The following is a 13773-nucleotide window of genomic DNA, read 5'->3' on the forward strand; positions in this document are numbered from 1 at the left end:
TGCTTATAATATTAGGTTTTAATTATGGATAATACTAGGATGACCAAATTTTGAAACTCAATTTTGTAAACTAAATTATATGGTTGTTGATGATTTGATTGTAGTTAATGTTAAGGAGACTAAATTTTTAAACCAAATTTACAAATTAAATAATATATTACAAATATAAAATAAACACGTTGATCAACACTTAATATCCAATCATCAATATCCACATCATTTAATTTATAAAATTTAGTTTAAGAATTTGATATCCCTATCGTTACCTTCAACTATAAATTGTCTTCACCAAGTGTGAAACACGTCTAGCTACAGTGTACATTTATACATTAATTCGAAAGAATGTTGGAAATCATAAAGCATATAACGATCGAATATTTAAAGGTTAATCGCCATTGTCTCGCACCCCTTCTAAATATGCTTCATCCCTACAAGCATGTACCTTTGCAAGCATGCAACACATGCCTCGTTTAAATATATATTTTTTTATTTGCAAAATTTAAAAAGTCTCCCACATCATCCAATAGTATAATATAAACAAAATGAAAACAACCGACAAAATGTAACAAAGACGTGTGTTTATCATTTTCTTTGTTAAATTTACACCTCATGTCCTTGAACAGGTACATACATATATATATAACACACGTTAAATTTTACACGATAACAAAAACAATAACGAGAGATTTACTACACCATGTCTCCTTTCCACTTCCATTAAGAGCAAGTCCACCCCTAAGGACTTTGCGTCAACACCCAATGCATTTATTCACTCAAGTGAATAGTAATAGACTGGAGTGAATAGTAATAGGCCAAGGCATCTCCACGCCTAAAAAAATGCGCTGGCACCCATCACATTTATTTGGTGTGCTTTTTTTTTTTAAGTTCATTTCGGATAAGATTTTTAACCAATTTCAGATAAAATTTCAAATAAACTTAAAAAAAAAACACTAAAATATAATTACATACTCATCAAATAAACTTAAAAAAAAACACACTAAAATAAAATTACATAAACTCATCAAATAAACTATAAAAAAAACACACTAAAATGAAATTACATAAACTCATCAAATACACTTTATTCTTCAACCAAAAACTTTATTCTTCAAATACACGATGAAGATGGATGTAGGGATGTATGGTTTATATGGACAAAAAAATTAAGGATGAGCTTTTTGGTATTTTTTTTTCACACAAAAAGTATATGAAAGCTTTGGTAGAAGGTGTAGAAAATATTGAAATGTGGTGTAAGGTGGAAGATGAGGGTTACGTATTTATAGAAAGAAAAAAATAACTTTTTTAAAATTTTACTGTATTTAAAAAAAATTCTGTATTTTTTTTATATTTTTAATTAATTTTAATGTAGTTAATTAATCTGGACCGTTGGATTTGAAAAATATTCAAATCCAAGAGCCCAGGATCGGCCACGTGGCCAACCCCAGCAAATGACCCAGCTTCTTGGTCAGCCTGTTTTGTGCTGGCCCAGGGACCAGCATGGGCTGGGTGCCAGTTTGTTGCACGGGTTGGAGGACATGGACAGGGTGCTGAGCTGCCATTTGGACAGGGTGCTGGGCAAAGTCCACTCAGGTGGACTTGCTCTAATGAAGTCAATGCCGTTCCGCCAACCGTCCATTCTTCCACAGGGGCATCCAAATTCCCAACCTGGATCCACGTCACGAAAAACAACATGCATAAAATGACTTAATATTAAGAAATAATACAACTATGACAATGGAATATTTGTTGCTCCAGGATTGTCTCCTGCGAGCTTCCTTCGATTTGTGGTGTCGATCTTTATTGTGTTCTTTGGAGGTTGTTGCCCTCTTCTTTTCCCTCACTTTTGGGGCTGTTCGAGTTGAACTTTGGTGGCTGTTGGAGGCTTGCTCTGTTGAGCTCCGGCGGCGGCGATGGATGCAGGAGCATTCTAGGTTGTTCTCGGGTTTTCCCTGGTTTGGCCTCACCTTTGGGTTGGGCTTTTCTGTTTTTTTGGGCTGGTCCTGTTTGGTTTGTTTGTTGTATGTAGGCCAGTAGTTTGTAACTGTGTGCTGTGTGTTTTGGCCCTTCGTGTTATATTGTCTGTTGTTGGTAATGAATGTTAGCTTTGATCCAAAAGAATAAAAAAAAAAATGAGATATAGGATAGAGGTACAAACTGATGATATCAACCCAGCTTTTCCACTGTGAAGGAGAGCTCCAGCAGCATAACCCAATACATAGCAGTCGGTAGAATCAAAGTTGGTTGGCAAAACACATCTTCCTTCGTACCTACAAAAAAAAAAATGAAAACAGGTGAACAAAATTAGGGATGCAAACATTAAGCAATATCTCCGATACACAATCACTAAACCTGTATCCTGATGAATCCATGCCAGCGAGCGAATCAGTTACCCTCAAAGCCCCAACACATGGGATGGACTTATTCTTAATCATTGAAACCACATTTAGCCAAAGGATTATGTCATTAGGTTAAAAATTAAGTACCCGAAAAAGTGAGACTGTCCTTGGAACTGACCATTATATGAACCTTCCTGCTTCCTCTTCTCCAAGTCTGTCTCAACCATTTGAATAAGCATCTTCTCTGTTTCTATTTTGGCAACGTAATGGTAAAAATAAAGATTAGCATGCATGCTGTATTGATGTGCCCAGAAAATCCCCGGACAGATTTATGTCAAATTGGAAAATGAAAAATATACCTGAACATTTCCACGAGGATCTCTTTCAAGCATCAACTGCTCTTGGGTTGCTTCAGGTAGGAAATCAAAAAGCTCTAGAGATTGGCATGTAAGTTTCTTTTTCCACAGCCCATCTTCATCTACAACCTCATGGGCCAGAATTTCATTCAATTCAGCAATAAGTTGCTGCACCTGCAAACGGAAAGGTTAAAAACATTATATGTTAGTCAATGCAGTTATTTAAACCATTGCAAGTGGTCTAGTGGTTCTTGCCTAGTTGGGTTTGCTCCCCAGCCTAGGTTCGAACCCCGAAGCTGTCAAAGTGGCCAGGCACTGTGCTGCAATGCACAGTTGGAGCATTTCACATGCGCCGGAGGGATTAGTCCTTGGGCCTAGGAAGCCTTTGGGATACCCTTGACTTGGTCAAAAAAATGCAGTTATTTGAGTGTGCATCTATGTGTGAAACAGTAGAACACTTGCTTTCCAAGTAAACAAAGGAATATGAATAAAGAAGGGTTTAAAGTTAATATATTAAAGATCAAGAATAATACCTCAGGAATGAAATCAATTAGACCCTGAGGGATAAGTATGACACCATAGTTATAACCCAGGTCAGCACGCTTCAAGATTACATTCACAATGTGGTCAGTGACATTTTTCAGTGTCAGCTTCTTTGCAGCAACCTGAAGAAAGATATGTCAGATGCATTTGGCAAATGGATATCTTTTGGTTGCACCAATATATTACTTAGCACCATATTACTTTCCACAAGAATACATAATGAATATTAGAAAATATGTGTCAATCAAGTTGAGACAGAGATGACACACTCCGACCGAGATCGAGGCATGTTGGCCGTCACGTGAGGGTGACGTAGCCATGTGCACAGTGCGGAAGCAAAAGGATAAGAAATATACGAATAAATAAAAACCGAAAACTACGAAAGTGCACTAATAAACAGGAAGTGTTAGGAGTGAGATACAAGAGTAAATACTCATAATCAGAGCATAGAAATTCTAGGTGCAGTCCAGTATGACAAAAGCCTAAAATCTATCTATATACATACACACACACACACTATATATATATAATATAGACACTATTAATGTGTGGACGTGTGTTTGTGTCAGCGTGTACAAGAGATGATACCGCCTCATTATTGCTTGTATTGATTTGTAATCATCTTTTGTCTTTTATATGTTATCCTTAAGTAAGGTGGTGGATTGTTTTAGTAGATTGAATTTTTTCTTCAACTCGAGTTCAAATCCTACCCTATCCTCTTTGTGTAAATTAAAGTAATAATATCACTTGTAATAAAATTAAGAAATAGAAAATAAATCAAGCATAACTAAGTTGGTTAGATTAATCTCCTCTTCTTTGGTTATCGTTATATTAATTTGGCTAATTAATTTAAGTCCCGAATCTCAAGTTTAAACTAATTTAATGATAATCAATGAGTAAAAAGACAAGAAAGGTGACGCGCGGCCTGGACTAGGTCTGCATGGTGGCATAGTATATATCAATTAAGCAGCATAGTATATATCATTCACACTCAAAACACTAACCTGATTTCTGTGTGGATAAATATACACGGGGGTAAGTTCGATGTATTTATTTTTCATGATCCCAGCAGGGCCGCCCCTAAAGCCATATAGCGTGCTTATTTGGAGAGATTTTTATGTGATCGTCGTACGAGTTAATATATTACGTATCTCTGTATAAATGATAGGTTATACGTATTAAAAGGTTAATAATTTAAAAATTAAAAAATTTCACCATTTGCATAAAAACACGTGATATCTCCATCCGTATTCTTGTCGCAACTAAACATTTCCCGTTCTTTGGGGCGATCTTGCAAGTAAGCTAATACCCAAACACGGATCGAATTCAACCAAAATTCGGAAAAAAGCTATACAAAGTTAACGAAACATACAACAAATTGATAATTAAGACCCTCACCGAAAATTCCAGAGATCACGTTGTGATCTCCGGGCGCTTGGCCTCCAGATAAAACGACACCGATCTTCATCTTCTGCTCCGGTAGACCCGAATCGGAATGCTTGGCGCCAACAGTGCAGATGGCTGACCGAAAACATTAGGAAACAACTTCGCGATCTCCTCTGAGGAACCGAAACGAGAGACGATCAAATACGGAATAGAAAATCCCAAAACGCACATATTCTACAGTTTGATCGCTAAATCTAGTCGACTAAAATTGAACTTCAAAATTTCTCCGAGATCAAACGCTAGAAAAACGCATGGATCCGAGCACAAAGCGGAAGAAGAAGAAAGAATAATAAACTGACCTGGATTGCCGGCGGCGGAGCTAGCGGGACCATCGACGACCTTGAAGGGCTTTCTGAGCACGGAAGGGAGAGGAAGTGCATGGTCGATACGACTGGCCTGGACCTCGCTGTAGACGGAGACGAATCGGCCGGTGACAGGTGCTGGCACTAACTCAGCACCGGCAGCACCGCCGTTAGCAATCAGTGATGGTGGAGCCATTAAAACCTAACACGCACAGACAGTGTCTCTGAGATCTTCGAGTGTTTTGATGCGACTGCGAACGGAGAGTGAAATCTATCGAATCGCGTTTGACTCCCGACAGTGAGAGTGTGGGCGTTTAAACGAGGAGTTGAGAAGGGTAGGAACGTCGTTTCAGGTCATTGGACTCTCCGCCGTGGATAGGAATGTTAGGTGGCCCATTGGATGCGAGGCTGTTTCGGGAATTGGACGGACGAGATTTGGCGGTGTGGTGGTGTATGGTCTGTTATGGTGGTCTAAACCGCAGCGGTTGTTGGTGGCGGGTTTTGAGTAGGTAGACACCTAACCTTCTGGTGGTTGGTGGTGGGCGCCAGAAATGTAGACGCGTTTTGGCATATTCCGGAATCGCGGATCTTTCGTTTGCGTTCGAAACAAGGGTGTTTGGTGACAAGACTTGATTGTTAATTGGGTATCAAACTATTAGGCCCAATTGTTTGGGCCAACATTTGAGTTTCCAAATTATAGGCGCAATTCAAAACCCAAAATTAGTGATTCGAGTCATATTTTGTGTCCCCTCAATACAAGCGTGCTAAATGAGAATCGGGCTAGTTTTTTACATCCACGGTAGATAAGGTATTTCTTTTATCTTAATACATTTCAAATTCAAATATTATCCCCTTCATTCAGTGTAAAGTAAAAAATTGTCTGTAATCATAACTAGATGGTTTTTCAAGTGGAGTTGAATTCTCCCTCCTAGTTCTCTTCCCTCTCATCCCCTTCTATTTGAACGGTTAATTAGGAGCTCGTACGAAGAAAATCAAACAAAATTTAGCAAAATCGAATGAACTAACAAGTTAAACTACGAGCCCCTTCATCGAGTTGACGACTTTAGCTACCATGAGGCAGAAAAGCAATAATTAAAGCTTCGTGTGCAGAGAAAAACACTATTAATCAATTAAGCTACAAAGCTCTTGTTTGACCTTGCTCTCACAAAGTACGCTCTTAGTTTGTGCCAATTACCTTTTCTTGGGAGAGTATTGAGTTTTGCAGAAAGAAGAAAGCTTTGTGTGTTGATCGGTATGGCTTCTTCTTCCATTGGCATGTCTGCAAGTACGTCATTCTTTGCTCAGTTTTTAGTCTGATGATACTGACATAAGTACTTGGTCGTGGACTGTGATTTAGTTGTTAGATCATTGTGTTCTTGGTTAAAAGATTAATCTTGAACTAATTAATGGTATTGAAATTACTCTTACAATTGAGGCATTTATCAATTAAAAATTCGAGGACTTCTTGGCATTGTGATTTGCTGCAAGAAGAAGCGGCAAGGTGAAGTACATTGTCCCCTTGCAGCGTCATTTGGCAGTGCAATTTTTTCGGATTATTCTTACAATATTCCTTCACGTCGTCCCATTTATCCTCTAAGACAGATTAATAGGGGATTTTCAACTCTTCAATTTCTTCAAATGGGCCCGAATTAAGAGGATGCGCTGAGCCTCAACACGAGCCACACGTGAATGCACAGCCGTATATTATACATATACTAAAACCCAAACTCGGGTGCACTGTTTTTCACTGTTTGTGAACAGTAAAATGTAAAAAATGCCCTCCAATTTTTTTCCCATCAGCAGTGCCTTTTAGCTTTTTCTACAGTACATTGACGATTCTGCCCTTGGAAACCACGCGTCTGTCATCGGTGGTTCTTCCGCTCCATTTCTACTCTGCCTTTTCTTTGGGTTCCCTTCACTCTCTCTCACCATTTTCAGCTTTTCCTTATTTTGGAGCCCTAGGTTTTTTCTCTCTCCCACGCCTTCGTTGTTTTCGCTATCCGTCCTTCGCGTCTTTGTCTCGCCGATTATTCACGGCCGTTTTCTTCTCGGAAAACTAACGATCTCTGGTGAGTTTTTTGCAGTTCTTGCCGTATCTAATTTCAATTTTTTTTCGTTGTTTGGGTGTGGCTTTGCGATGCGGTTTGATTTTTGGTTTCAGGAAAAGTTATCGATGCGATCTAAGGTTTTTTGGTGAGTTTTCTGCTTTACTGATTGTATGTTGTTTGATTCTTTTTTCGTGCTTTGGGTCTGCCTTTCTGATCTGCTTTCACATTTGGTTTCAGCAAAAGAAGTTGTTTGAATTTTGGCCTTTCTGTCTGCAACCTTGCAAGCTGTTTGCGATCAAGGTATTTAACTTTTTTTTTTGTTGGTGTTGGTTCTTTCTCCGATGATGGTTTGTTTGATTGGTCAGAAAATGAAATAAATAAATTATGAGATTTAAACTGAATTATGCTTCATTTAATTAAATCTTTGGTTTTGTTGGGTTGTCATTGTTTGCCCTGTTCTAAACTTATATGTCTTGGGTTGTCAATTTTTTTCGGTTGTCATTTTTTCCTTTTATTTTCTGCTGGAAGCACTATTATATTCATGCTAATTTTGATGAAAAGGAAATGTGTGTTTAATTGAAGGATTAAATATGTATGAAGCAGGACATAGTATGCTATAATACATTTTTCCTTTTATTCTCTGTTTCTTCGTTGTCAATTTCATAGGATTTGGGTTTGGGCAGATCAATCCTGCAAACCGCTTCAATAACATGTCTTGGAACTCAATTGGCCACTATCAGCGCAGCCTCCATATTCTTGGTAATACACCAAAACCAATCATCTCATGGCTTGAAAAGGATGGAAAGACTAATCCAGGGCAATCACATAGCATTAACTCATCAGACATAATCAACGTTTGGAAATGCTTTGTCTTATTTTTTTATTTGATTAACAATTCAAACTTATCTTTATATTTATTAGTATCTTGATTTCCTTGACAATTCAAGCATATCTTTTTTGTGTTTCTTTTTGTCTGGGTGTTTAATTTTATTTGAATTTCTTAATTTGTTCAAAAGATGCTTTGGTTAGTGGCCATCTTATTTAATGATTTTTTTTTCTTTTGGTTTTTTAGCACCAATGGTATTGGTGAATGGTGAAGAGGTTTGTATGGGTTCATATATCTTAAACATGTAGTGAGAAGTGAGGGTTTTGTTTTAGTATTTTAGATAATTTGAGGAACATGTAGATACTATGATTTGTGGTTGCTTTCTTAAATCATGATAAAGCAATCCATGTAATTTTAACATAGATATAATTTTTTATCTAATGCATGAGTATATGAAATGTTAATACGATAATATATTGGGCAACACTATGTGATTTAAAATGCAAAGAGAGACAATGAACCATGTTTGAAATTTTGTTTGTGTTGGTTGTTTTAAATTTGAGTTTTTTTGAGTTGGATTTATGTGTTTTGTTTAAGATATCATTTTTGGTTTATGAATGGTTTGCCAGTGCGAAAGTTTGCATATTTTTTATGGTTGGATTCATGGGTTTTCTTAAGCTTTGAAGTTCTTAGTTTTTATCAAGAAATTTAATATGGGTTTCATTTATTTGTGAAACTAGCACTTTTTTGTGAAGATTTTCAGTAAATGATTGCTTATTTGGCTTTAAATTTGATCTCTTTAAATTTCCAGGTTGTTCTAGACTTTGTCAACAGTGCATAGTTGTCTTCGGCAGAACTCGATAGCAACTCTAGGTCAGTCTGAATTGCCAGTAGATATGATTTTTCTTTAATTTATTCATCTTCTTTTGAATTTATGTGCAAATATTTTTGAAGCCCAAGTGATTCAAAGTTCAAATTTATTTGTAAAGTATAAGTGTGGGTGTGGACACCCAATATGACTTTTACATGATGTTGCTATCTTCTATTTGACAGAATTATATTGGGGACTCTCTAAATTTTGGTTTTAGCTGCAGATGAAGCGAAATCAAAAGGTTATAAATTAGAGTTATAATTTAATTATTATATTTGATGCATCATTTGATTAAATGAATACAGTAGGAACATTGATTTGACGTATGTGCTTTTGTATGGAAAACTGAATTTTGTGTGTTTATAAGTGTGGGTATACTCAATATTTATTTTAATTACAATGGAATTGACTGAAAATTATGGAGAATTAGTGTAAGTTTACACACATAAAGAAATAGAATGAAAATGTAAGTAAAGAAAAATTAGAATGTAATACATAATATCTTTGTATGTGTGTGTGTGTGTGTGTGTAAGGGATTGATGACTAAATGTGCTATGTGAAGAGATTGCTTATTTCGTTAGTTAAGGGCAGCACTTGATAGAAGCATAACCAAACCCAGGTAAGAGTCACATTTTGGTTGCCTTCCTATCCTTATTTTTTGTTTTTCACTTAGCTCTATGTTGTTAACTGCAAATTTTGGTATTTTGTTCCCTTTAGTTTTATCTGCTAATTATTGTTCTACGAATTGCATTCTTCAGTTAATTAATGATTAACTAGAATGTCCCAAAAAAAAAAAAATCAAGCATTACAATGTTCGGGATGATAATTTACATCCAATATGATCATTAGCCAGTCGAGAACCTAATTTGGGAATTGGGTTTTAAAGTTTTAATAGTTTTGTTGTGTGTAAATTTTTTGCTTTGCCTACCAAGAATCTAAAAACTAAAGGCTTAGTTATTTTCCCCAAATGGTTTTCAATTTGTTGTAGGTAAACAAGAGCTACTGGATTATTATGCACAGGGGAATGGAAGGAAAGTAAAAATTCAAGCTTTTAATACAAATTGGAAATTGAGCGACACTAAACAAACGATAGGTAAAACTGACCACTACTTTCTTTTCATTTAAATATAAATCAATTGATTAAGTCTGTGTTTTAAAATGAAGTTTCAATTGTTTTCAAATTCTAACAACGATCTCCTACGCTTTAAGATAATCTATTTAGAGTTTTGATCCACTTTTAATTACGCAGAATTTCAATTTTTTTTCCATATAAAGTTTCCATTTTTCTTGAGTAAGAGAAGAAGCTTTAATTTGGGTTTACAATATTTCCCTTTGTAGATTTTCAAAGTAGGACCAAGCTTTAAAAAGGCACTTCAGGTTTTGGAATTATTATTATTATTTTTTTTGGTTATGCTTTTGTTATATCAGGTTCTAAATTGCGCATACCATTTCTTTAAATTAGAGAAAATTAAGCACGATCTTGCTTATATACATATTGTTATTTTAAGAAACAATTTTGTTTGTCTTTTCTATAATAAGAACAGCAATTTACTTTTGGGTTTCGTTCTTAACTGATTTCTGAACTTATGCCCAAGTCTAATCTACTCCAAAGACAGGCTGAGCAAAAGGAGGAACTTTTAAGCAGGTATGTGTACTATGTGTTTTATTCGTTCTTAACTTCATTGTTGGTTTCTGTACTATTTTTCTGTGTCTAAAATTTTGAAATAAATATGATCTTTTCACTATTGATTCTCATTCCAAGTTTTTTCCACAGAAAATAAAATAACAAATAAATATTTTGTTTCCCTTCTTCTACTTTGTTCTTTTGCAGCAAAACAAGCATGATTTTGTTGGTACTGCTTATTTAGTGAAGCAACGGTTTCATATTGTGAACTGTTTTGCGTGTTTATCACTTTATTCTTTATGGTTTCAATTTCCTAAATGAAGTTTGACATGTATGGAATTTCACAATTTACAACCATAAACTTCATTTCTCCCATGGACACCTTTTTTGTTCCTTATTGTTGATAGAGTTGTAAATAAATTTGCACATGTATGTAAATAGTATTGTCTACTGTATATACATATATATATATATATATGTAATTTTTTTTAGAATATCTATGTGTTATACAATTTTCATTCCCGCAGCAACGCGCGGGCATCCTTGCTAGTATAAACTAAAACAGAACCCTCATTTTTCGTTTTCTACCTCTCATTTCTATCAACCTCAAGTCCAGAGCCACACGGCTATCTCTCCTTCATTTCTTGAAGCTTTCCAAAACCTTCAAATCCCATAATCATTTGTCCACATCCAAACCCAATCTTCCATGCTAATCCGAACTAGCCGCCACTCCTGTGTGATGTCCTCCTTCATCTGCGCGCTGCCTCTATGTCTCATAAATTCAGCACCCTCGAGCAGAGAAATTTTTAGGTGTGATGGGAACACAAATGGTATACCACGTGTTTTAATAGAAGTTGTGAGAAATTGTATTTTTTAAGTTATTAACTTTTTAGCATACATATCCCACCATTTGTATAGTAACACGTGGTATATCATCCCGTGTACCTAATAACGGAGCCAATATTTCTTGTGAGGAGGGGCCTCAAACAAGTATAGAAGAAGAAAAAACAAATAATGGCTATAAAATTACTAATGCAAAACATCATAATATTTATCCAAATAATTAAGTAGTCAAAATTAACATATGCATAGATAATTTTATCTATCCATAGTAATCAAAATTATTCTTGACGAATTGCAATGAAACAGTTGCATAATGTCATCTATAGTATTTAAATAATTATTAAACTGAATAGAGAAGTACGAAAATCTTTGCAAATCCTAAAACTCAAGTAAGAGGTGGGATAGAATAGAAACAAATGTTTTATAGTGAATAATAGAGTATTACAAACCTTTTTGTTCTTTATTCAATAAATTTGGGATTTAGAATGGCTAAATATATGAAATTCAATAAGAAAAGGTAAAAACTCTCCCCGTGCATAAGTGAAAGACGATTTTATTTTAATTAAAGGTGAATGATGGGTTTTAATTTAATGTTATTGTTTTGTGAGAGGGTTGTGATATCCACACATCTCTTTTTGCTTTCCATACACCCTCTCAATTTGCGATCGTCTGATTGAATGAATTGAATATCGAATGACATAAATTAACAAGAGTGTGTTAAAGGTAAACAAATGTATGCAGATAGCACTACTCTTTGTGATAAATGACCATTTAAAATATATACTTATTTTTGGGATGGTATCTATGAGATGAAAAATAGATAATGATTGAATTTGTTTTAGTTGTTGAGAAGGGCTGCAAAGCAATAGAAATAGGTGTAGTAGACTAATCTTATTTTTTAAGTGAGAGTAGACCTAGGACTACTGTAGTCCTTAACTGCCTCCGCCACTGCGTGTACCGATCACACTGAAAAATCTCTCCTCAAGCAGAAATATACAGCCTTGGAAAAACCGAGACTCACGGATCCTCAGTGAAATCGTATGCTTCTATATCCCTGCAACTATGTTGATAAGAATCTGTGATTAAAAATTGTGTTGAATTGGCTTGTTCGTCATGCATGCAGAACTCTACAGATTCATCATGTCTTATTCTCTGTGCTATTACATGCATGAGAGAATATTGAACCAAATTTTCGCATGAATATGCATCTTGACTTGGACATGAACAACGGTCTCACCTCTGTGCTACTTGTATCCCACCTCCAAACTTGTATGTAAAATAATTTTTTTTGTAATTAAATGCGAGAGAGAGAGAGAGAGAGAGGGAGAATTTTGAAAAGGGTCCAATTAGCATAGAGGTCTTGGCAATCCTTTGTTTCTGCACTTTGATGTTGAATGTCATGTTGTGATGTATGCTGATCAATTTGCTGAGGTGAATGAATGAATGTTGTTGAATGAATGATTCAGTCGAATGTAGAAATCACATGTAGTGATTCTAGGGCCGACTGTGAATTTCAATGCAGTCCTGCAAAAATCACAAAGATTAAAATTAAATTAAATAAAATGTAGAAATAAAAATAGATAAACTAAAATCTATTTATGTGATTTTCAATTTTGTGATTTTTTGTTTGTTTTTTTTATGTGATAAAAAAATGAAAGCAAGAAAAATAATTAAATGAAAATAAAAGGGTTAGAAAAATTGGGTTGCCTCCCGATTAGTGCTTTAGTTAACGTCTATAGCTAGACGGATTGAAATGAGTCTGGTGATCATGTTACTTGTACATTTAGAATTAACCACTCCTTAAAAGCATTATAGGGCGGCAGTAGGTACATCGTGACTTGAACTGTGCATTTAAATTTAGTGGCTGAATTTTTCATGTCTACCCTTCTACGAGAATGAGTCTTTGAAATAAAATGAGGTCCCTTCCAACATGACTTGTGTCTCTCTTGAACTGACTTTAATCTTGTATTTAATATCCACAATTTCTTCACTGGCCGAATTTCTTGACGAAGAATTTGGCTATCAATAGTCTGCCTCTTCTTTCCCTTGTAGATTTTAACCTTCTTGTAGGACTCCACATGGATTTCCTCAAGTTTGATAGGTTGTGTTGTTGCCATGTCTAATTTAGCAACCATAACTTTTTTGTTGGTAGTTATCTGCCCTGTATCCAAATCTGTCAGATTGTTAAAGAGTTGATCATGTGATGTATCAAACTCTGACTTTACAAGAACAACCCCTTCCAACGCGTTAGTTTCCTTGCATTCCTGCAACCTTTTTGGAATAGGTTATGGTGGCGTATAAACTTGGGTGGCCAAAAGTTATGGGAGGATTTCAGGATCATCATGTATTGTTTCCTCCCTTGGGCATGAATAGCTTGCTAATTGTTTCTCAGTTCCTGCACCAATCTTCTTTTTTTATCATCATAGTTTTTCCCACAGTTTAATGCTTGAAGCTGAAATCCTTGATTGGTTATTTACAACTCGGTTGATTCCAAAAAATTACAAAGTTGTCCTCCACCGAAAGCTGTTGTGGCACATTAGGCTGCTCAAAAGATTACTTAAAATGCTTTTTCAAACTT

At 35.5% G+C, this 13773-nt stretch overlaps 1 pseudogene; it reads right to left on the reverse strand.

Annotated features, from left to right (window-relative positions):
- Positions 1 to 561: 561 nt before the first annotated feature.
- LOC103408800 (pyrophosphate--fructose 6-phosphate 1-phosphotransferase subunit beta-like) lies at positions 562 to 5327 on the reverse strand (annotated as a pseudogene).
- Positions 5328 to 13773: the final 8446 nt, after the last annotated feature.

The sequence above is a fragment of the Malus domestica genome, chromosome 05 (assembly GCF_042453785.1).
Source record: "Malus domestica chromosome 05, GDT2T_hap1".
Lineage (NCBI taxonomy): Eukaryota > Viridiplantae > Streptophyta > Magnoliopsida > Rosales > Rosaceae > Malus > Malus domestica.